The sequence below is a fragment of the Nicotiana tabacum genome, chromosome 14, assembly GCF_000715075.1.
Source record: "Nicotiana tabacum cultivar K326 chromosome 14, ASM71507v2, whole genome shotgun sequence".
NCBI lineage: Eukaryota > Viridiplantae > Streptophyta > Magnoliopsida > Solanales > Solanaceae > Nicotiana > Nicotiana tabacum.
The window spans coordinates 63290910-63313393 of record NC_134093.1 but is presented as its reverse complement, the minus strand read 5'-3'; positions in this window follow the sequence as shown (position 1 = coordinate 63313393).

Genomic DNA, 22484 nt, shown 5'->3' with positions numbered 1-22484 from the left:
ATAGCTTTAACATACCTGAACCGATTTTCTTGAGAAAGATTGCACCGTATTCCCTTATAATTGTAAAATCTCACAATAATAACATAAATCCAATGCCTATCAAGTGCTCCATCATGTGTTATTTGGTATTGGGGTAGGAAAATATTATGATTTCCTTCAATATATTCTGACGTGAGTTTCTAATAGAAAGAACAGTATACTTGAATCTCTTAAAAATCTATGAGACCAAATGAAGCAAAATGGTCACAATTCTTTAAGTGTGTTTGAATGGGTGTGGGCTCACTTCAAGTGGTGACTAAGCCACTTTAATCTTCCACAATATGACATCTATGCAAAACTTTTAAGAGTCATTTTAATTATGGTGGGGGGGGGGGGCACGTTTTTGGGCCTCTTAGGCCTTAACCCAAGGTCTTAATTACCCACTAATGTCTTATTTAATTAATTAATCCCCTATTAATTAATAATCAACCAATTACTCATATAATCAAGAATTATCTCAAATTACTTAAAATACTACTCAATTTTAACACACTTTGTACACCTTAATATTATGGTCATGTGGTACCTTGTATGGTACTAGTCCATAAATATCGGGTATTTTAGCTTGGGTCGTATTTTATCCAAAATATCAAACTTCGACGAAACTTTAACGTACGAAAATGGGAAATGTAATATCTCATTTTCGAGCTTTTATCAATTTACTTATGGCGTACTTTTACGTACGAAAACATGGGGTGTAACATTATCAGTGGTAAATTGTAGATCAACATTGAGGTCAATCAACAATGGATGGATAAAAGTTACAAAGTATGAGATGAGATTAGGCCATCAGTCTCAAGATGAACAGTAATGAAGAAGCGTTAAAGGACTTAGATTTATACATATAGGATAAGCAACGAGAGTAACCTGGAGTTTAGTAGCAGACCTCAGTAACAATAAATCGAAGTAAGAGTTATGGTATAATATGACCTACCTAGATGCAGTAAAGTTATACGGATAGATAACCGGGTCTATGAAATAAGATATAGTAATGTTCGTAAGTTCAATAAAGTAACAAGCGAAGAACTTCAGTACACCTATAGGTTCCTAGAGGGGCAACTTGTCATAGTTATGCATATGTTCACTAAGTGAGAACTGGAGGGAAAAAAGGAGAGAAGAATCGCATAGGTGTACTTACGAGGTCAGAATCGTACAGGCTCCATAATAAAAGGTAGCAAGAGTTACGAGATTGGAAAAATTCTGACCACATGTCGTGATGTGAGAAAGAGGCCTAAAGGGGGAATGCCCTGGCCTTTGGATTTATTCACAGAACAGTTGCCTAGATGGCAAGGAGAGTACTAAAGTATTCGGAAGACATAGGTTATGAAAATGATAAGTGCATCAGTCAACATTCGAGGACGAATGTTCCAAAGGGAGGTGGGGGGGGGGAATGATGTTACACCCCATGTTTCCATACGTTGTTACACCCCGTAGTATTGTACGTGTTATACCCCATATTTTCATACGTGAAAGTACGCCATAAATAAATTGATGAAAGCTCGAAAATGAGATATTACATCCCGCATTTTCGTACGTTAAAGTATTATCATAAGTTAATCGACGTAAGTTCGGGAATGAGATTATTTTGCGATTATAAGCATTATGCGATTTCAAACAAGTGATGAGTAAATTCGTGAAGGAGAGAGGGTAAGCAAATCAAAGAAAATGAATTTCGTCGAAGTTTGACATTTTAGGATAAAATACGGCCCGAGCTAAAATACCCGGTATTTATGGACTAATACCATACAAGGTACCATATGACCATGGTAGTGAGGTGTATAAAGTGTGTTAAAAGTGAGTAGTATTTTAAGTAAATTGAGATAATTCTTAATTATGTGGGTAACTGGTTAATTATTGAGTAATGGGACATTACCTAGTTAATTAAGGAAAGGGGGTGAATTATTTGGATAAGATTAAGGGCCACCAACGTGGCAGCCCATGAGTTGGATAAAAGACCTAAAATATGACTCTTAAATTAGGTTGAAAGGTGGCATAAGTTGGACATTTTATGGATTAGTCATCTTATCATGTGGGGCCCACCTAAAGGTTAAATAACCTTTCTAATTCACAATTGAATTGCTCATCTCTTAAGAACAAGATTCAGCAAGGTCCATGAATTGTAATGACAACGTGAGTATTTCAAAACATTTCATACAAAGTTAACATTTCTTTAAGCCTTCTGCACGTGAATTGCATAGATGCATTCACTTTAGCAATGCAAGCTAATGTTTGTTTACGCCCCCTTAAAAATTAGAAGATACAACATCACGTTGCAGAGAAATTGCATATGTGGTTTACAATGAACAGAGCTGTAATGTGATATTTTGCAATTCTAAGGAAGTACGGTGTAACCTTTCTCAAGAATATCATATGAATTTTCCCCTACTTCGATCCGCCATTACGTGTTTTCGCAAAAGATGTGTGTTAGAGAAATTGTCAAGAGAATCGGTTCAGTTATGTTAAAGCTATCCCTTCTTTCTTTTGGCATGATCTATACGACACGAATGAAACGAGCAAATGCACAACTTCCATAAATGTCTATATTCATAGAAGTATTAGGGGTGTCTAGGTTATTGATTTCTCATATGAATTACTATTATATCTTTTGTTCATGGGTCTCAAAAAATACGTATTTGATAAAGTTTATGATAATGACAAGGTCGGGAATCCAAACTAGAGTAAGAATTTGAAAAGTAAATACGGAAGCAATAACAATAAGGAATTGAACAACTAGAACTAAAGGGCAAAAAATAAAGGATATGAAAAAATTCAAGGAAAGAATTTCAAAAACTTCCAAGAACGCAAGTTCTATAGCCTTGACAAGATCAAAGCAACAACGTCTTGATTTATTGAAGAAATCAAACGCCTTTACTTAAAAGCAAATCAAAACAATAGATTCGGATCTTGACCGCTTTACGAGTAACTTGAGACAATAATTAATAACTAGTATTAATCGCCTTCTAAGAATACCACAAAGAAATTAAAGATATCACAATAGAGAAGTAATCTTACTACCTTGAACTATGAACTAGTAAAGGTTGAAAGATAAATCTCAAAGCACAAGTAACAAAGGTTCAAAAGAACTCTCAAAGTATGATATACTTAATCAATAATGAAATGTCTCAATGAATGAGAAGAACTCCTTATTTATAGGAGTACTAAGGCACAAAAAGTCCTTAAAATTAGGTAGGGTAGTTGCTAAGGCATAAAAAGTCATTACAATTAGGTAGGGTGATTGCTAAGGAGTAAGAAAAGTCATTATAATTAGGTGGGGGGCGGCCAAATCCCTTTGGGGCAGATTTGGACCTTAAAACTACTAGTTTGGGCCATTGATTTGGACTCCAATTGGGCTCCCTTTGAAACACCCCCTTTGGACCTCTTTTAAGCTCATTTTGAGCCCCTTTGGTGGACTTCAAGGGCTGATTTAGTGGCCCAATCTTCCTCCTCTTGGACTTCAATTTGGATCACCAAATAATTGTAAAACTTAGATAATTCATCTACTTTGGGCTTGAGCTCTTCCTCTACAATTAAAAGCTTCTTTATTTGCTATTGAAGTCTAGCAACCTTAGAGTGCAACTCTTTAGCTTGAGATCTTGTAAATGGCCTTGGAGCTTCCAAAACTCTATCCTTGTCCTTGATGCTATCAGTTTATCCGAAAGGCATATTGATTTTATGATATTCCGAGAAATCTTGTAACGTATTTCATATGCATTTCATGCATTTATACATGTACATTGACCCATGACCAAATGGAGTTATATACGCGTATATTATATGTATATGGGATATGGGAAAAGGTTATGGCGTTATATACACACCACCACCTGATCAGCTGGTATACATTGATGATTTGCCCACAGTGGCCGAGATGATATGATGGGATGCCCTCAGAGGCTTGATGATGATATGAACGCATATACCTATGCATGGTATGACATTTATACGCATATGCATGGCATTATAAATATGAAATGATTTATAGAGCTATTCAGACATACGTGTTGAGTCTTGTACTCCATATTTCTCTCATGTCTATTATTTACTAATTTTTATTCCTTACATACTCGGTACATTATTTGTACTGACGTCCCTTTGCTCGACGCTGCGTTTCATGCCCACAGGTCCCGATAGACAAGTTGAGAGCCCACCAAGTAGGCTATCAGCTTAGCGGAAGATGTTGGTGCGCTCCATTTGCTCCGGAGTTGCTATTTGTTTAGTATCATTAGGATATATATTGATTGGTATGGTGGGGCTCTGTCCCGACCTTTATGATATTTATGTACTCTTAGAGGCTTGTAGACAGATGTCAGGTATATGAAAGATTGTATGGCCTTGTCGGCCTATGTTCAGTATAAGAGTGCTCATTTTGGCCTTATAGGCCCGTATGTCTTAAGTATAAGTTGGTATTTCATGTTGTATTCTACTTGTCTCACAACAACCTCTCCGGCTCAATTATCTATGATAGTATGATACGAAAAGATATGTTATGTTGGTACTCGGTTGAGTAAGGTACCGGGTGCCCGTTGCAGCCCATCGGTTTGGGTCGTGACAAAAGTGGTATCAGAGCAGTTCTGTCCTAGGGAGTCTACAAGTCGTGTCTAGTAGAGTCTTGTTTATGGGTGTGTTGTGCACCACACTTATAAGCAGGAGGCTACAGGGTATTTAGGACTGTCACTCTTTCTTCTTACTCTAGATCGTGTGGTAGAGCTCACTTGTAAGAATTCAAACTCCTAAATTCAATTTTATTCATAATACAATGATACCTATACCCAGAAAGACAATTGGTAAGAGATATAGTTGTGGAAGAATTGAGTCAGAGGAACTCGATTTTTGCATCATGCTTATGATGGATAAATATGAGGTATTCAGCAGATCATATATGTACTAAGATGTGTAAGCTTCTTGATGAGGATTCCTAAGGCAAGAATGTCTATCCACTCTTACGGTAGAAAGGAATAAGAGAATTGGAAGGTAGACACAAGTTTCAGCAAGCAAAAGAAGCAAGTTGAAAAAGGGTACGAGTTACCTAGTTAATGAAGGTTAACAGTAATTACAATTCAAGCAGAGAAATGTAAGCATTCTGAGTTACTTTTAACAGTAACAGAGATATATACAATTGATCATACCCATTTTAGTTATGCCCTATGGGGGCTGACAAGTGTAGTTTAAGAGAAGGACGGGATATCAGGATCCGGATGGGGTTAGAGTAACCCAAAATGATGAATGGATTATTTGTTTCAGTTGACATTTCCGAAGGCTATTGCAAATGTGGAAATAGATCTCTTTGTAAGACACCCAGATGGTGCACTCTAAAATAGTACAGCCAGATATGAGTACTACAAAGATAGGCATTGGAATCCTGAAGGGATAAATATTATATTAGTGTGGCTCCTATCCCTAGTAAAGAAAGAATGTTAGGTAACTCGAAGAGCCAATGGATGGAGCAAGGGGAGCTAAAAATAAAAGAATGTCTTGTTACTATTTTCAGAATAAAGTGATAGACAGAAATATTAGCATGGAAATAAGAAGAGAGATAATAAAGCATTATGAGTAAGATGTGATGCATGGATGACAACGGAAGAAAAAAAAATAGTATTATAGAGTCTATAGTCAAGTGAAGGAAAAGACGAGAGGTGACAGGCCTTGAGACATCAAAAGAGTATAGGCCATAAGTCATACCCTTATTTTGAGAAATAAGTTCGTGACTCCAACGTGATTACCAAAAGGAAAAGTTAGACCCAGAGTAATAAGAAATCAGCATGGACTAATGAACAAGATAAGCTAAACATGCATTAGGGACTGAGCAATTTGATAATAGTCGCTATTATGAGAATTTCATATTTGTGTTTCGGCGATAATAGAATGGATGACAGAAGAATAACCTTTGAAGGTCATTTAGGAAGACGCTTCCCTAAAGCGAGCAAGGTGAGCAAAGTTAAGCTTAAGGGACTGTATGTGCCAGTTACACTAAGTGTCACCCTCGCGAGTAAGGAATTTCGTTATCCTTGGTACAGAAGGATTACCGCGAGGTGAGTAAGGATCATCGATGATGTGAAAAGATGCCAAAGATGAGAAGGTAAAACATCTATACGTAGATCATCGTAGCACTAAATCTTAGTGCTCCCCTAAAGGGGGAATATGGAGTGATGTGGCATTAAGTCAGAATTAAGTAGTTCTAGTAACTATGGAATGGTAAAGGAAGAATGCAAAAAACAAATATGAAAGAAATGAGATTGCACTAATCTAAATCCTACAGATATGCTACGATTTCGGAATATTATGCAAACACGATGTCAAGGAGAGGAAGTAAGGGTTCCTACCAGAGATGTTATTGATAAATAAGGAGTCAGTGCAAGACGTAAGTTAAGACAAAGAAAATAACCCAGGAAAAATTATAGGGAATATTGATATGAGAGTGGGCCAACGAGTGGTTAGTAGTTGATTCAGAAAGAGCCTAGTCATGGCTAGACAAAAGGTTACAGGCAAATCAACAGATCGTGCAAGATAAATATATTGAACCCCTAACATAGTGAATCCAGTCTCACAAATAATGATATCGTGACCCTTGAGATATATTCAGATAGGAGTTGGGGGTAGTTAAAGGTAAATAAAAGAGAATGTCACTGGGAAGACAGTCAAAACTCCAGTTCATGAGCAACTCTACAAGTACGAGGGTGTGGAAATAAGTAACTACGGATAATTATAGGCAAGGAAGAACATCAAAAATTCCGTCAAGTATACGATGTAATAAGCTCGCAGCTTTACAAGAGTCAGAAGGTCTTCCCTAAGTACTACAATGAAAGACTAGATGAGGAAATAAGGAAGAAGGCTTCAACCTAAGCACAATGACCTAAAAAGGAAATGGTCATGTAAAAAAAGTCTCACTACAACATTGTATGCACTCCATAAGAAAGTGGCACCTACCGTGGCTAATGAACGGGAAGTAAAAGCAACAGTAGGATTCGAGATCATATGAGTTGCACGAAAAGAATTATTCGATCAATGATCCAGAGTTAGTTACGTTATGAACACACTTAAGATTTCAGAGTAGTATCCATGCAGCATATATGTTGACAATCATACAGCCGTAGAAAACTCCGGTATAAGTTAAAAGAAAGAATTGAGATAGACAAGGGATTGACTTGTTAAAAGATTGTATCATGGATATTCCATAGCGCCCATGAAAGGCTAAAGTAATTGCTAATACTAGAAGCCGCAGATCGGAAGATAGCTTAAGCCTACATAAAGGCTGATCAGAAGGAAGAGGAAACTAAAGAGTTACATCAACAAAGTGAATTAGGAGTCTGATTATTGGACCTAGAATATTATAGAAATAGTGATTGAGAACATTGCAGAATCACTCTTAATATCAGAAGTACAAGAGTACAACAACCATATTCTATAACGGCTCTATGAGAAAGCCAGTTAGAAGAGTACCAGTCTCATAAGAAGTCAGTATGAAACTTCCACCGGATTATGTATGCACCAGAGGTGAAAGTATTATAATAGAACTTCAAATTATGGATGTAAATGATACCTATATGGAAAGGAGGTCATGAAAGAGATAGAAGATGTGATGCGAGACTTTAAGGTAAAGTAAGGTAAATGTGGACAACGTACAAGATACTTAAACATAGAAGGTTGTGGATAAGGACAATTTCTCTTGAAATGACCCAGTTCTACGCACTCGAAACAACCCCTCCTCTGACGGAACTGCTGCTCCTGATAACCCGAGGAATTACTTGTAGAAGCCTGAGCGGACGAGGCATGATGAGAACTCTGCGCTGGTAGTGCACTGAATGAAGACTGGCCTGAGTGAGCATTGTAAGAATCGTGGCTAGCTAATGCACCACGATGAGCGGGACGACCCGTCTAAGCATGTCTGTAAAAATGACCCCTATCGCAGTAAAACTTACCCCCTGAAGGAACACCGCTGAAATCACCTGAACCACGAGGCCTCTTAGCCTCCATTTCAACCCGTTCCTGACTACGAACCATCTCAATCTGACGAGCAATGTCGACCACCTCGTCGAAGTAGCACCAGACACTCTCTCTCTAGTCATGAGTAATCGCAGCTGAAAAGTGAGGCCATCTATGAACCTCCTGATCCTTTCCCTGTCTGTGGGAATCAACCAGATAGCATGACGGGCCAACTCTGAAAATCTCATCTCATACTGCGTCAAATACATATCACCCTAATGAAGCTGCTCGAACTGCCTGCGCAGCTCTTCTCTACGAGACTGAGGCACAAACTTCTCTAGGAATAGATCGAAGAACTGCTGCCAGGTAAGGGGTGCTGCGCCGACCGGCCTACACCTCTCGTAAGCCTCCCACCATCTGAAGGAAGCCCCAGAAAATTGAAAAGTTGTGAATGAGACCCCACTGGTCTCCAGAATACCCGCTGTCCGAAGCATCCGTTGACACCTATCCAGAAAATCCTGAGCATCCTCTGACTCAGTACCGCTAAATGGTGGAGGTCGAAGCCTCTCAAATCTCTCAAGTCTCCTCTGCTCATCATCTGCCATAACAGGAACTACCGGGGCTTGAGCAGCTGTAACCGGCTGGGCTGGTAGCGCCCCCGGTATATGAAGTCCCTATACTACCTGGTCTGGAGTATGGACAACAGGGGTATGAGTACCTCCCCAGGCCTGAGAAGTGGCAGGTGCGGCCTGAGCCGAAACCACCTGAGCAAGACCAGTGCAAACTGTCAATATCTGGGCCAAAGCCTCCTGAAGGCCTGGAATCTCAATGGGCACAGCTGGTGCCTGAGTTGGTCATATCGGTTCAGCTATATCTGGAATCTGCTCCCGAGCTGGAGAACCTGGTGGTACTACAAATGCTGGTCCAACTGTGGTACGAGCTACACCTCGACCTCTACCTCGGCCCCCGCCTTTACCACGACCCCGGCTTCTCGTGGCCCTAACTGGTGGCACTGGTGGCTGACCGTCCGATTTGGTAGTGAGTGTTCTCACCATCTGTGAGACAATAGAATAACAGAAATTTAGTTTTTCGGAATCAATAAATTCGCACGACAGAATACAAGAAAGTAAAATTTTCCTAAAGGTTCTGCAGCCTCTCGAAGATAAGTACAGACGTCTCCGTACCAATCCGCAAGACCCTACTAAACTTGCTCATGACTCGTGAGACCTATGTAACCTAGGGCTCTGATACCACCTTGTCACGACCCAAAATTCTAACCTGTCGTGATGGCGCCTCTCTCGAAAATAGGCAAGCCGACAATCTCAATAAACCACAATTTTTTTAAGTCTGAAAATATAATATTTAAATACAATACAAAAATCTCGCAAATACCGATACAAAACACTCCCAAAATTCGGTGTCACTGAGTACATGAGCATCTAATATGAATACAAGTCTGGAAAATACGGTCTATAATAGTCTGAGACCAAATACAGTAAATGAGGAGATAGGGAAGGAGAGGCAAGGTCTGCGAAACACGGTAGCTACCTCAGAATCTCCAGAATAATCAGCTGTGCGAAAGAATCAACACCCGCTATGTCTGGGAACATCTGGATCTGCACACAAAGTGCAGGGTATAGTATGAGTACAACCAACTCAACAAGTAATAATAATAAATAAGAAACTGAAGATAATGACGAGCTACATAGTTATAGTTCATTTTCAGTAATTCCAGCAGAGAGTAGACATGCTATCAATTCCAGCAGTTTAAGTCAAATCAGTTTTATACAGTTCAAGTTCATGTAATCCGGATATAAAATCTTTCAGAGAATTTTGCAACTCTTTAGCTTGACATCTTGTTAAAGGCCCTCTTTGAGATTCCAAAGCTTTATTCTTGTCCTTGAACAGATTTGAGCTTCCAAGGATGCTATCATTCCCCTCTTCTTGAAAAACATTCGTCCTCGAATTTCGACCTTGCAAGAAAAAGAAGTCGCGCACTAGTAAATGGGATCCACTAATCTGAAAAAATGGTAGGAATAAAACAAGATAGTGACCATGCGTCCACTTAACCCAATTAAGCCTAATAGGTGTAAATACTCCTTTATAAAGCATATGGACATCATCATCCCAATAAAATTTATGCCCACTTAGAGTTGTCCAATAAAACCCTCTCTTAGATGCACTATGTAATGAAATTTACAATGTGATCTTGTCAATAAGGTAGTCCAAACATGTGCATGCCAAAGAAATTATAAAATATTGGTCATGCATCCATTTAACACAAGTATCTCTGCCACATGTATCAAATAAGACACTCTTATGATATAGCCAAGTATCAATTATAAATCCTATGGATTCTTCTACATATAAGTTATTTAAAGAAGCACATAAATTCTCAGAAAGGTCAGAAGAACCCATAAATTTCAATACATTCAAGCTCATGATTATAACTTTCCCCAATAATATTCGCAACATCAATGGATTCTACATGATTGCTCAAACTGTCACAGAAAGAGTCATAGATAGGTTCATGAAAGAGTATTTGATCACTAACGTCACAATAATCATGCATATCCTCTTTACTAGTAGCAAACACTTTTATAGGCTCACAATCAGCATGACTAGAGGAATGACTTCCCATCAAACAACAAAACTCATATTCTAGTAATTTATCACATGAAAACTCATTAGACACTTGAATAAGAGAAGAAAGAACATTTAACTCATTAGCAAGCCTCTTCTCATAAATTTCATGCCTCTTTCCACCAAGTTGGAATGCATAATCATCTATGTCATACTCAATTTCAAAAGGAAGCAAATTACTCTTGTACTTTAACTTAGATATTACAATTAATGACTTGATATGCTTCAAAATATCATCATTGTCACGCCCCAAAATCGAGGAGCGCGACCGGCGCTCAACCGAGTGAACCCGACTGAGCAAGCCTGTTATATTTCATTCTAGCCAAACTCATCCACGAATAAAGATAATACATATTATCATTAATTAAACGAAAATGTGTTCATGTCTACAATACCAATTCATTTCCAATAGTTTTATCAATTTTAAAGTTTCAAATGGACAAGTAATACAACCACAACATAACATAATTTGTCTTTCCCCAGCACCAATACTCAACCCACACTATGTCTACGGAGCCTCTATAGATAAAGAAGAGTACAATGATAATACCGGCAACAAGCCCCCGGTTATACCTCAAACTGAATACACAAAGTACAAAAGATACATGACCCCGAAATGAAGTGGGGCTCACCAAGTCAACTAGGAAGAAGGTGTACTGCTATCACTGATCAATATCTCCTGCTGTGGAACCACCTGCATCCATTTAAAGATGCAGCGCCCCCGACAAAAGGGACGTTAGTACCGTCGAATAGCACTAGTATGTATAACTAAACAGTCTCTCAATAGAATGACAATTAATACAAACAAGATTATCATAATATCAATGAAAGCCTTTATTAACATCAAACCTCGATTTAGGATCAAGAAAGTGTTCAAATTAATTCTCATATCTCACATTGGGAGATTTTTAGTATTGATATACACAATACCATTATTCACAAAACCAGTACCACCGTACTCTTAGCACGGGTCCAATCACGACCCGATCGGCTAGGCCATCTCATTAGAGACATCAACCATAAATTCTCTCGATATCAATACCGCCGTCTTTAGCACGGACGATCACGACCCGATCGGCTAGGGCATCTCATTAGGGACATCAACCACAATTACCATTTCAATTACAATTTACAGCACAATCACCACCATGTGTGCGGCATGGTGTCCGATCACGACCCGATCGGCTAGGCCGTCTTATTTGAGACATCAACCTTTTTATATCAATCATCGCATTTCATTATACTTTCATATCTTTTCATTTCATTGGCACTAGTGGCCACAATTATAAGATCATTCTTGGCACGTTGGCCATATTCAATAATTCATGCTCACATTATCAATTTCAAATATCATCCTCATCATCAACAACAAACACAATTCAAATCAAAGTGTGTAGTACACATGTGAGCAATTTAGAGTCTAATGCACATAGAGATATTTCACAAAATTTGGCATAATAGCCTTCATTTGAACTTGACTTAAAGTCGAAACATTATTAATGCACAGACCATATTTTAACACATCCTCAATTAGTAACATAACATGAATAGAGCATTTGTGATGCTTGTTGAACATATATCGTTCAACCCAATCTTACTCGGAATAGCCAATTTCATAATGAATCGCTCGAAACTTGCATAATTTACATGAATATCATGGGATTCAATTATAAGAGGAGAGTTTAGCCAACATACCTCACTTGAGCTTCCTTACACTCTAAATATTCCGGAATTCTTAGCAACATCAATCTATTTTAGAAATAAAACAAATTGAACCAAAATTAGGAAGATGATCATGGTTCTAGCTCATTTGAGCATTTTATCAAACACTAGATGTGCATTAAGGTTTCAAGGTCCTTTCATGGAGGATTCCATCATCCCACAACCCGACCTTTACCATTTTAGCTCAACAATCTTTCTACACCCTTTGATAACACATGCATGTAAAATAACCAACCCTCTTGCCCAGAAATTATCTTGCTTATTATCCATTTCTACACAAAATTCGAAAATTGAGGGTTAGGGTGTAGAATCTTACCTCTAGGATGAAGACCTAGTGAGTTTCCCTTCTCAATCTTCCAAAACTTGGGCAAGAATTGAAGAAAAATTATTGGAGAACACCTTCTCACTCTAGGGCACCCTCTCTCACTCTAAAATGTTAGATAATAGCTCAAAAATGACCCAAAGAGTGTATTTAACGAAATAGGGTCGAGTTTTAAAAACCCAAAAATGAAGCTCTAGAACAGGTTCTGCGGTCGCATATGCGGACCGCATAATGGATATGCGGACCGCATATCGGTCGCATATTGGTGTCCAAAGTTGGCCAAAAATTGTCTGTGTATGCGGTCCGCATAACTGTTATGCAATCGCATAATGCGCCGCAAAACAGTTATGCGGTCGCATAATCGACCGCATAATTTCCCCGAACTGGCCCTTCTCCTGCTCACTTCTGTGGCCATTATGCGGCCCGCAGAGTGATTCTGCGGTCACATAATGGACCGCAGAATTATATTTTTCTGCCAAAAACTTTCCTTTTCATTCTCGTGCATTGTTCAACCAAAAAGTTCGAGTCGCGGCTCGCAAGCTTGCCACGAAGAATTTCTATAATCCTCAAACACGTAAGCCTAGTCCGGCACTATGAAACATTATTTTCTTTGCAAAATTTACCAGGCCTTACACTTAAGTAGTTGAAATTTTCCGGGGTGTTACATTCTCCTCCGCTAGGATCATTCGTCCTCGAATGGGGGTCAAATTCTGTTATTAACATCTTATGCAACTTAGTCTTTCATACCACACACCAGCAACCTAAAATTTGACTAACTCACTAAATTTCCAAAAATTTCGCTAGAGTTTCCTTTGTAATTAGGCCTATCCACCTGTCAGAGAGCCCCAGAAACACATCCTAACATCATATACATAATCCAACAACATAACATAATACAAAACAATACCAACTGTGGCCTCACAAGCAATTATATTACCAGAACTGAACATCCTTAACACCAAATGTACAAGTCATACATATTTCATAGGAATATCCCTTAGCATTTTCATAAGGCACAACTCATAATTACATGGTTATTCAAATAAATAAGGATATTTTTTCTTCATTTCTTCTTCGGCCTCCCAAGTAGCCTCTTCAACCTGTTGGTTTCTCCATAACACTTTTACGGATGCAATTTCTTTGTTTCTCAACTTTCGGACTTGCCGATCAATAATAGAAACTGGAATCTCTTCATAAGTCAATTCTTCATTTACCTCAATAGTCTCAACTGGAACAATGACTGTCGGGTCTCCAACTACTTTCTTTAAAATAGACATATGAAACACCGGGTGTACTAATGACATCTCAGGTGGTAGCTCAAGCTTGTATGCTACCTCACCGATCCTCTGAATGATTTTGTACGGTCCGACATACCTCGGACTCAATTTTCCTTTCTTACCAAATTGCATTACACCCTTCATGGGGGAAACTTTCAAAAATACCCAATCATTTTCTTTGAATTCCAAATCTCTACGACGAACATCCAAATAGGATTTTTGACGACTCTGAGCAGTCTTCAACCGCTCCTTAATGATTTTAACTTTTTCCATAGCCTGATGCACAAGGTCTGGCCCTATCAACTCTGCTTCCCCAATTTCGAACCACCCAATGGGAGATCTACATCTCCTACCATATAAAGTCTCGAACGGTGCCATCTGAATGCTAGCATGATAGCTATTGTTATATGCAAATTCTATGAGTCGCAAATGATCATCCCAGCTACCTTTGAAGTCTATAACACAAGCGCGTAATATATCCTCAAGCATCAGAATAGTCCGCTCTGCCTGCCCGTCAGTCAGCGGGTGAAAGGTTGTGCTGAGATTCACCTGAGTACCCAAACCTTGCTGAAATTTCTTCCAAAAATTAGCAGTGAATTGTGCTCCCTGATCAGAAATGATGGAAACTGGGGTGCCATGCAACCTGACTATTTCTTTGATATACAACTGAGCATACTGCTCCGCTATGTTGGTAGACTTAACCGGCAAAAAGTGTGATGACTTCGTGAGTCAATCCACAATCACCCAAATTGAGTCACACTTGCGCGGAGTGCGCGGTAATCCTACCACAAAGTTCATATTAATCATTTCCCATTTCCACATTGGAATTTCTATATTTTGTGCCAACCCACCGGGCTTTTGGTGTTCGGCCTTCACTTGCTGACAATTCGGACATCTTGCCACAAAGTCCGCCACATTCCTCTTCATATCATTCCACCAATAGACTTCCTTAAGATCGTGATACATTTTTGTAGAACCTGAGTGCACAGAATACCTAAAAGTGTGAGCTTCAGTCAAAATTCTTTCCCGGAGACCATCCACATTTGGAACACATAGTCGCCCTTGGTACAGTGTACCATCATCCATGCCAAGAGAAAAGGCCATGGTCTTATATTTATGAATCCCCTCTTTCAATTGCACCAACAATGGATCGTTGTATTATTTTTCTTTGACTTCCACAAGAAGTGATGATTCATCCCTATTTTGCGCAATTACCCCTCCTTCGCTAGAGTCCGCAAGACGAACTCCCAAACTAGCCAATCGGTGAACTTCTTTGGCCAATGGCCTTTTATATGCCTCCAAGTGTGTTAAGCTCCCCATAGATTTTCGGCTAAGAGCATCCGGCGCAACATTAGCCTTCCCTGGGTGGTGTAAAATATCAATGTCATAATCCTTGAGTAATTCAAGACATCTTCTCTGCCTCAGATTCAATTCCTTCTGTTTGAAAATATATTGAAGGCTCTTATGGTTGGTGAATATATCCACACGGACCCCATATAAATAATGACGCCAAATTTTCAATGCAAATACCACCGCCGCAAGTTCTAAATCATGTGTTGGATAGTTCTTTTCATGATTCTTTAGTTGCCTAGAAGCATAAGCTATCACCTTCCCATGTTGCATTAATACACATCCAAGCCCGATTCTTGAAGCTTCACAATATACCACAAATCCATCTATACCCTCTGGTAGAGTCAACACTGGTGCCACAGTCAATCTTGCTTTCAATTCCTGGAAACTCTTTTCACAAGCATTTGACCATTGGAACTTAATTGCCTTCTGCGTCAATTTAGTCAATGGAGAGGCAAGAGTAGAAAACCCCTCCACAAACTTTCTGTAATATCCAGCTAAGCCTAAGAAACTGCGAATCTCTGTTGGAGTTGTAGGCCTCGGCCAATTCTTCACAGCTGAAATTTTCTGAGGATCAACCTTAGTTCCCTCACTAGAAACTACATGACCCAAGAATATGACTGATTCAAGCCAAAATTCACACTTTGAAAACTTTGCATATAACTGGTGTTGATGCAGGGTTTGCAGAACTACCCTGAGATGATCGGCATGATCCTCTCGACTTTGTGAGTATACAAGTATATCGTCAATAAACACTATCACAAAAGAGTCAAGGAATGGCTTAAAAACTCGATTCATAATATCCATGAAGGCTGCTGGGGCATTTGTTAGCCCAAAAGACATCACCAGAAATTCAAAATGCCCATACCGGGTCCTAAAAGCTGTTTTTGGAATATCCCGCTCCCTGATCTTCAATTGGTGATACCCGGATCTTAAATCAATTTTGGAGAAGTACCTGGCACCTTGCAATTGATCAAACAAATCATCTATTCTTGGAAGTGGGTACTTATTTTTGATTGTTACCTTATTAAGCTGCCGATAGTTAATACACATTCTTAGTGACCCATCTTTCTTTCTCACAAAAAGGACCGTTGCACCCCAAGGCGACACGCTTGGCCGGATAAAACCCTTTTCTAACAAATCTCTCAATTGTTCCTTTATCTCCTTCAGTTCTACCGTTGCCATTCTGTAGGGTGGAATAGATATAGGATGCGTGTCTGGCATCACATCAATCCCAAAATCAATCTCCCTGTCTGGTGGGATCCCAGGGAGTTCATTCGGAAATACTCCCGGAAATTCATTCACAACAGGCACGGACTCAAGTGTAGGCGCCTCAGCATCGGTGTCCATAACCCGGACCAAATGGTAAATACATCCCTTGTTGATCATTTTCGTGGCCTTAAGATAAGAAATAAACCTACCCTTCGGCACTACATCATCACCCTTCCACTCAATAACTGGCTCATTTGGAAATTCGAACCTAACAGTTCTGGTTCGGCAATCAAGCTTGGCAAAACAAGAGTAAAGCCAATCCATCCCCATTATCACATCAAAATCGACCATTCTCAATTCAATAAGATCGGCCACGGTGTCTCGACCACGCAACGTAACAACACAATCCCTATAAACCCGCGTGGCTAAAATAGACTCACCAACCGGAGTAGATATAGAGAACGACTCATAAAGCTGTTCTGGTTCTATCCCAAATTCCTTAGCAACATAAGGTGTGACATATGACATAGTGGGACCGAGATCAATAAGAGCATATACATTATGAGATTGGACAGTCAATATACCTGTGACAACATCCGGAGAAGCCTCTGAATTCTGGCGACCCCTTATAGCATAGAAACAGCTGGATCCTCCCGAACTATGTGCTCCACCCGTAGCTGCACCACGCCCTGCGGGTGTTGGAGTGCCTCGAGCTGGAGGAGGTGCTGCAGATGTAGTAGCTGCAGAACTGGCTGGCTGTGCCATGCCCTGCCCGCACCCTGGCGGGACGAACGACAATCCCTCTGAATGTGACCCCTCAATCCGCATCCGTAGCCTGGGCCAATTCTTTACTCCTGAAATCTTTTGAGATCAACCTTAATTCCTTCTCTAGAGACAACATGACCCAAGAATGTGACAGATTCGAGCCAAAATTCACACTTTGAAAACTTCACATACAATTGATGCTGATGAAGAGTCTGCAACATGCCCTGAGATGATCAGCATGGTCTTCCCGACCTCGTGAATACACAAGAATATCGTCAACGAATACTATCACAAAGGAGTCGAGGAAAATCTTGAAAACCCGATTCATAAGATCCATGAAAGTTGTTGGGGCATTTGTTAGCCCAAAAGACAACACCAGAAATTCAAAATACCCATACCGGGTCCTAAAAGCTATTTTTGGAATATCCTACTCCCTGATCTTCAGTTGGTGATACCCGAATCGTAAATCAATTTTGGAGAAGTATCTAGCACCCTGTAACTGATTAATTCAGTAGGATAAAACCTTTTTCTAACAAATCCTTCAATTATTCCTTTAGTTCCTTCAATTCTGTTGGTGCCATTCTGTAGGGCGGAATGGATATAGTATGCATGTATGGCATCACATCAATCCCAAAATCAATCTCCCTGTCTGGCGGAATCCCAGGGAGTTCATCAGGAAAGACCTCCGGAAATTCATTCACAACTGGCACAGATTCGAGTGTAGGTGCCTCAGTAGTGGTGTCCGTAACCCGGACCAAATGATAGATACACCCCTTGTTAATCATTTTTGTGGCCTTAAGGTAAGAAATAAACCTACCTTTTGGTATCACATTATCCCCCTTCCACTCAACAACTGGCTCATTAGGAAATTCAAATCTCACAGTTCTAGTTCGGCAGCCGAGCTTAGCAAAACATGAATAAAGCCAATCCATTCCCAAAATTACATCAAAATCAACCATCCCCAATTCGATGAGATCAGCCACGGTGTCCCGACCAAGCACCGTGACAACACAACCCCTTTAAACTCGTGCGGCCACAATAGACTCGCCAACAGGAGTAGATATAGAGAATGGCTCAGGAAGCTTGTAAGGGCCCAGAAAAAATTTTCTAACGATTTAATATTTTAAAGTACGCCAATGGTATTTGGGAATAACGTGTTAGAGTATTAAAGGAGACCCATGTGATAGAACCACATTGTTTCAAAATAAAAAGTATATGTTTAAGGTGTGTTGAAACATAATAAGGAGTTTTGTGAATGGAAAGAATTCGTGTGGAACAAGTAGGATACATTAAGTGGAAAGGATGTCCCAATTTGCACAAGATTCTACTTCAAACGTATGTTGCTACCAAACTATAAAGACTTATGAGGTGATCTACCTATCAAATTAAATCCCTTTGAGTCTAGTTTCTAACGCTTTAAACCGTTTGTCATTCGGAGATTCCTACAAGAAGTTATGATCAAACACCCAAAGGCGACACTGTAGCTCGCTAGAGAGCTCGTGAGGCCAAGTGTAAGACCAGACTTTAGCCTGGCGAGGCCAGGTCTGTAGCCTGGTCAGGAATTTTTGGAGTATCCATCCTTTTATTATTATAACCCGACCCAACTTCAATAAATAAGCCTTGAAGCTCACTTTGGAGCAAAAATCTGATATTTTTAGAGAGAAGTGAGAGGGTTATAGAGAGAGGAAGAAGCTCAAGTGCTTTATTCATCAAGATCTTGTCCAAGCCTTGAAATCCAACAAGAAATCCCTCAAGTTCTTCATCTAAGAGGTAAGGTTCCATACCCTAGTTTTCAATTTCGAATTTGGGTAAAATATGGTTGATTTGGAGTATGATTCTTGGGTGTGAGAGTATTATTTATACATTCATGTACCAATAAGTTTTATGGGGAGATTGTTGAGCTCAAATGGATAAAGATTGGGTTGTGAAGTGAAAGAAACCTTGTGGAAGAATATTGTAACTAATTTGCACATATATTATTAGATAAAATTCTCAAATGAGCTGTGACCATGAGTATCTTCCTAATAATGGTTCAATTTTATTATGTCTCTAAATAGATTGGGATTGCTAGAATTTCCAGAATGTTGTAGTAATTTAAGGAAAGCTCAAAGCAAGGTATGTTGGCTAAACTCTTCTCTTAGAATTGAATCCCATGATAGTTATGTAAATTATGTAAGTCCCGAGTGATTCATTATGAAACTAGCTATTCCAAGTAAGATTGGGTTGAAAGATATATGTTCAACAAGCATCCCATATGCTTTATTCATGTTATGTTACCAATTGAGGATGTGTTAAAACATGGGTTGTGCATTAATAATGTTTCGACTTTAAGTCAAGTTCAAATGAAGGCTAATATACCAAATTTTGTGAAATATCTCTATGTGCCTTAGACTCTAAATTGCTCATATGTGTATCTAAAGTCTGGATTAGAAATGTATTATTGTTGATAGCCTATAAAGGTGGTTGGAAATGAAATAAGTGAATTGGGATATAAGCCAATATGCAAGAGTGAAAGTTATACTTGTGGCTAATGGTGCCAATAAAATGAAATGAAATGATGTGAGAAAATTTATAAAATGAGTCTCGACTCAAATGTTTTAAAATGACTTCGAAAATAGAATTGCCTAAAAGCTTTCGTACTCAAGTCATGCCATAAGTGGCTGTTTTAACAAATACTATGCTTTGTGAGTATTTTCAATAAGTTTTGCGTTCTTACATATTCATGAGTGGGAATTGTGTATTGCCCTTTGTGGGGGAAAATATGTCAAGAATAAATGGTGTGTTATTTGCTTATGATTTAAAATTGCGCATCAATTGCCAATTATTTTACTCCATTTCTCGGAAAGAAATCTATGGTGCTTAAATTGGTGATTTCAAATGAACTTAAAGTTGTGATTTCTGAAATATTATATGTATGTTGATATTTATGATGATGATACATGAAAGGGAAGAAATAAAAGTGTGGAATAACAAATATGGCCACTGTGCCTTGAATAAAGAATCTTGTGAATGGCTAAAAGAGCCAAGGAAATATTGCTGTTATTATTGGTTGAAAATACTAGTGGAGATTTATACAATGTGGAAGATGATGACGTAAATACATTTGTACCTATGTTATTTTTGTGAATTATTCCCCTTATTTGGGATGAGATTGATGTGATAAAATTATTCCTCTTAATTGGGATAAGATTGATTGATATAAAAGGGTTGATATCTCGAATAAGACAGCCTAGCCGATCGGGTCGTGATCGGACACCATGTCGTATGAATGAACAATTAAGTACGTTGGAAACTATATTCCAAGACATTCAATTTGGTATATAGTATGTCCCAAAAAGACCTCATATAGAACACGGAATGTATTTCTCAAAAAGCTCCGTTACAATGCAAATCCTTAGTCGGTTTTTTTCTGCAACTTAAATCCGATTTTTTCCAAACTTTATATGTTTTATCCAAACATCATATATAGTCATATTATGACTTTAAACTCATTTAAATCATGATTAACAAGTCTCATATTCATTATACGTCACCTTGGGACGCACAGGGTGTAACAATCTTCCCCCCTTAGAAACATTCGTCCTCGAATGTTAAACTCCAAGATATTTATAGAAATTTTGGCAGAGTCTCCTCTGTAATGGTACCACTACCAACCTGTCAGATAGAAAACCCAACAATACAAAGCCACACAGGGCCACAATTATCAATAACACCAATGGCCTCACACGACCAATGACAATAAATAACATAAGAATCAAGTACCATATACGTACCTAAGGCTGTGATGTCTCAGTCTGATCCTCCTCCAGAAGCAGAAACAAGTAAAGATACCTAGACTTCATGTCTTCTTCAGTTTCCCAAGTCATCTCCTCCACATTATTGTTCCTCCAAAGTACTTTAACCGAAGATACGTCTTTAGTTCTCAATCTCCGAACCTGTCTATCTAGTGTAGCAATGGGAGCTTCCTCATATGATAGTTGCTCTGTGACCTGAACATCTGATAGCATCCTAGGAAGCTCAAATCTATTCAAGGACAAGAATGAAGCTTTGGAATCTCAAAGAGGGCCTTTAACAAAATGTCAAGCTAAAGAGTTGTAAAACAAGGTCATTAGACTTCAAGTGCAAATAAAGAAGTTGTTAATTGGGATGGAGAGCTAAAGGATAAAGGATATGAGTTGTCTAGGTATTATAATTATTTTATGGTCCAAATTCATGTCCAAGAAAAGGTGGATTAGATCCCAAGAGACATCCTCTGAAGAAGGTCCAAATCAGGCCATTATTGGACCTATTTGGCACCTAAAAATGTGTCCAAACTTGCAGCCCAATAAGTCCTACATGAAGCCAAGTGTTTATAACATAAAAAGGACTTACTTGCTGCCCAAGAAAGGTTCAATAGGCGTGATAGAAGTTGGGTACAAGTTGGTGCCAAGTTGCTTGCAAGTTGCCTCCAAGATTTCCAAGATCCTATCCATGATTGGTTTGCGACTTTCAAGATTATATCCAAGATTGGTTTTAACTTATTTTCATATATTTTGGTACTAGATTTATTGCTTTCCTAGGCAGTTAAGGTTATTTTTTCCTTTTCCTAAGATTGTTGGAGTTACTTTCCAAGATTGACTTGGTTTTTATTTCCTAGTATTTTTTCTTTTCCTAAGGTATTTGGACTTGTTGTCCAAAGTAGTTTAGGACTTTATTTCCTTGTTTTTAGGTAGGAATTTCGTGACCCCCTCTCTATAAAGGGGTATATTCTTTGTTTTTAGATTTGAGATTATTATAGACAATATCAATAAAACTTGTGAGATTTTTCTTGCACTCTTGTGTGTGGCTACTCTTGGATTTATTCTTCAACCTTCAAGACTCAACTTAAGGTGGTAAGATTAAATCCTTTTCGAAATCTTAGATCACTTCTAGGTATTCAAGAAAGGTGATAAGTTTAGGCTTATTGATATTCTTGTTATTCTAAAGGGTCGGGTTTCACAATCTATCTCTTGTTTTTAATTCTCTACCAAAGGTGATTAGTTCTTTGTTAGCTAATTGTTGTTTTTAGGATTCAACTTCAAGAATAGACTTCTTGAATTTAAGAAACTCCATCTTGAATTCAATCTATCTTTAATTTTCCGTCGTTTTTTTGTTTCTTTATTTTCTTTTAGCTTCCACACGTTTCTTGATTTTCTTTAGTAATTCTTGGACCCCTACCGTGTTGTTATCAAGTGGTATCAGAGCATAGGCTAATC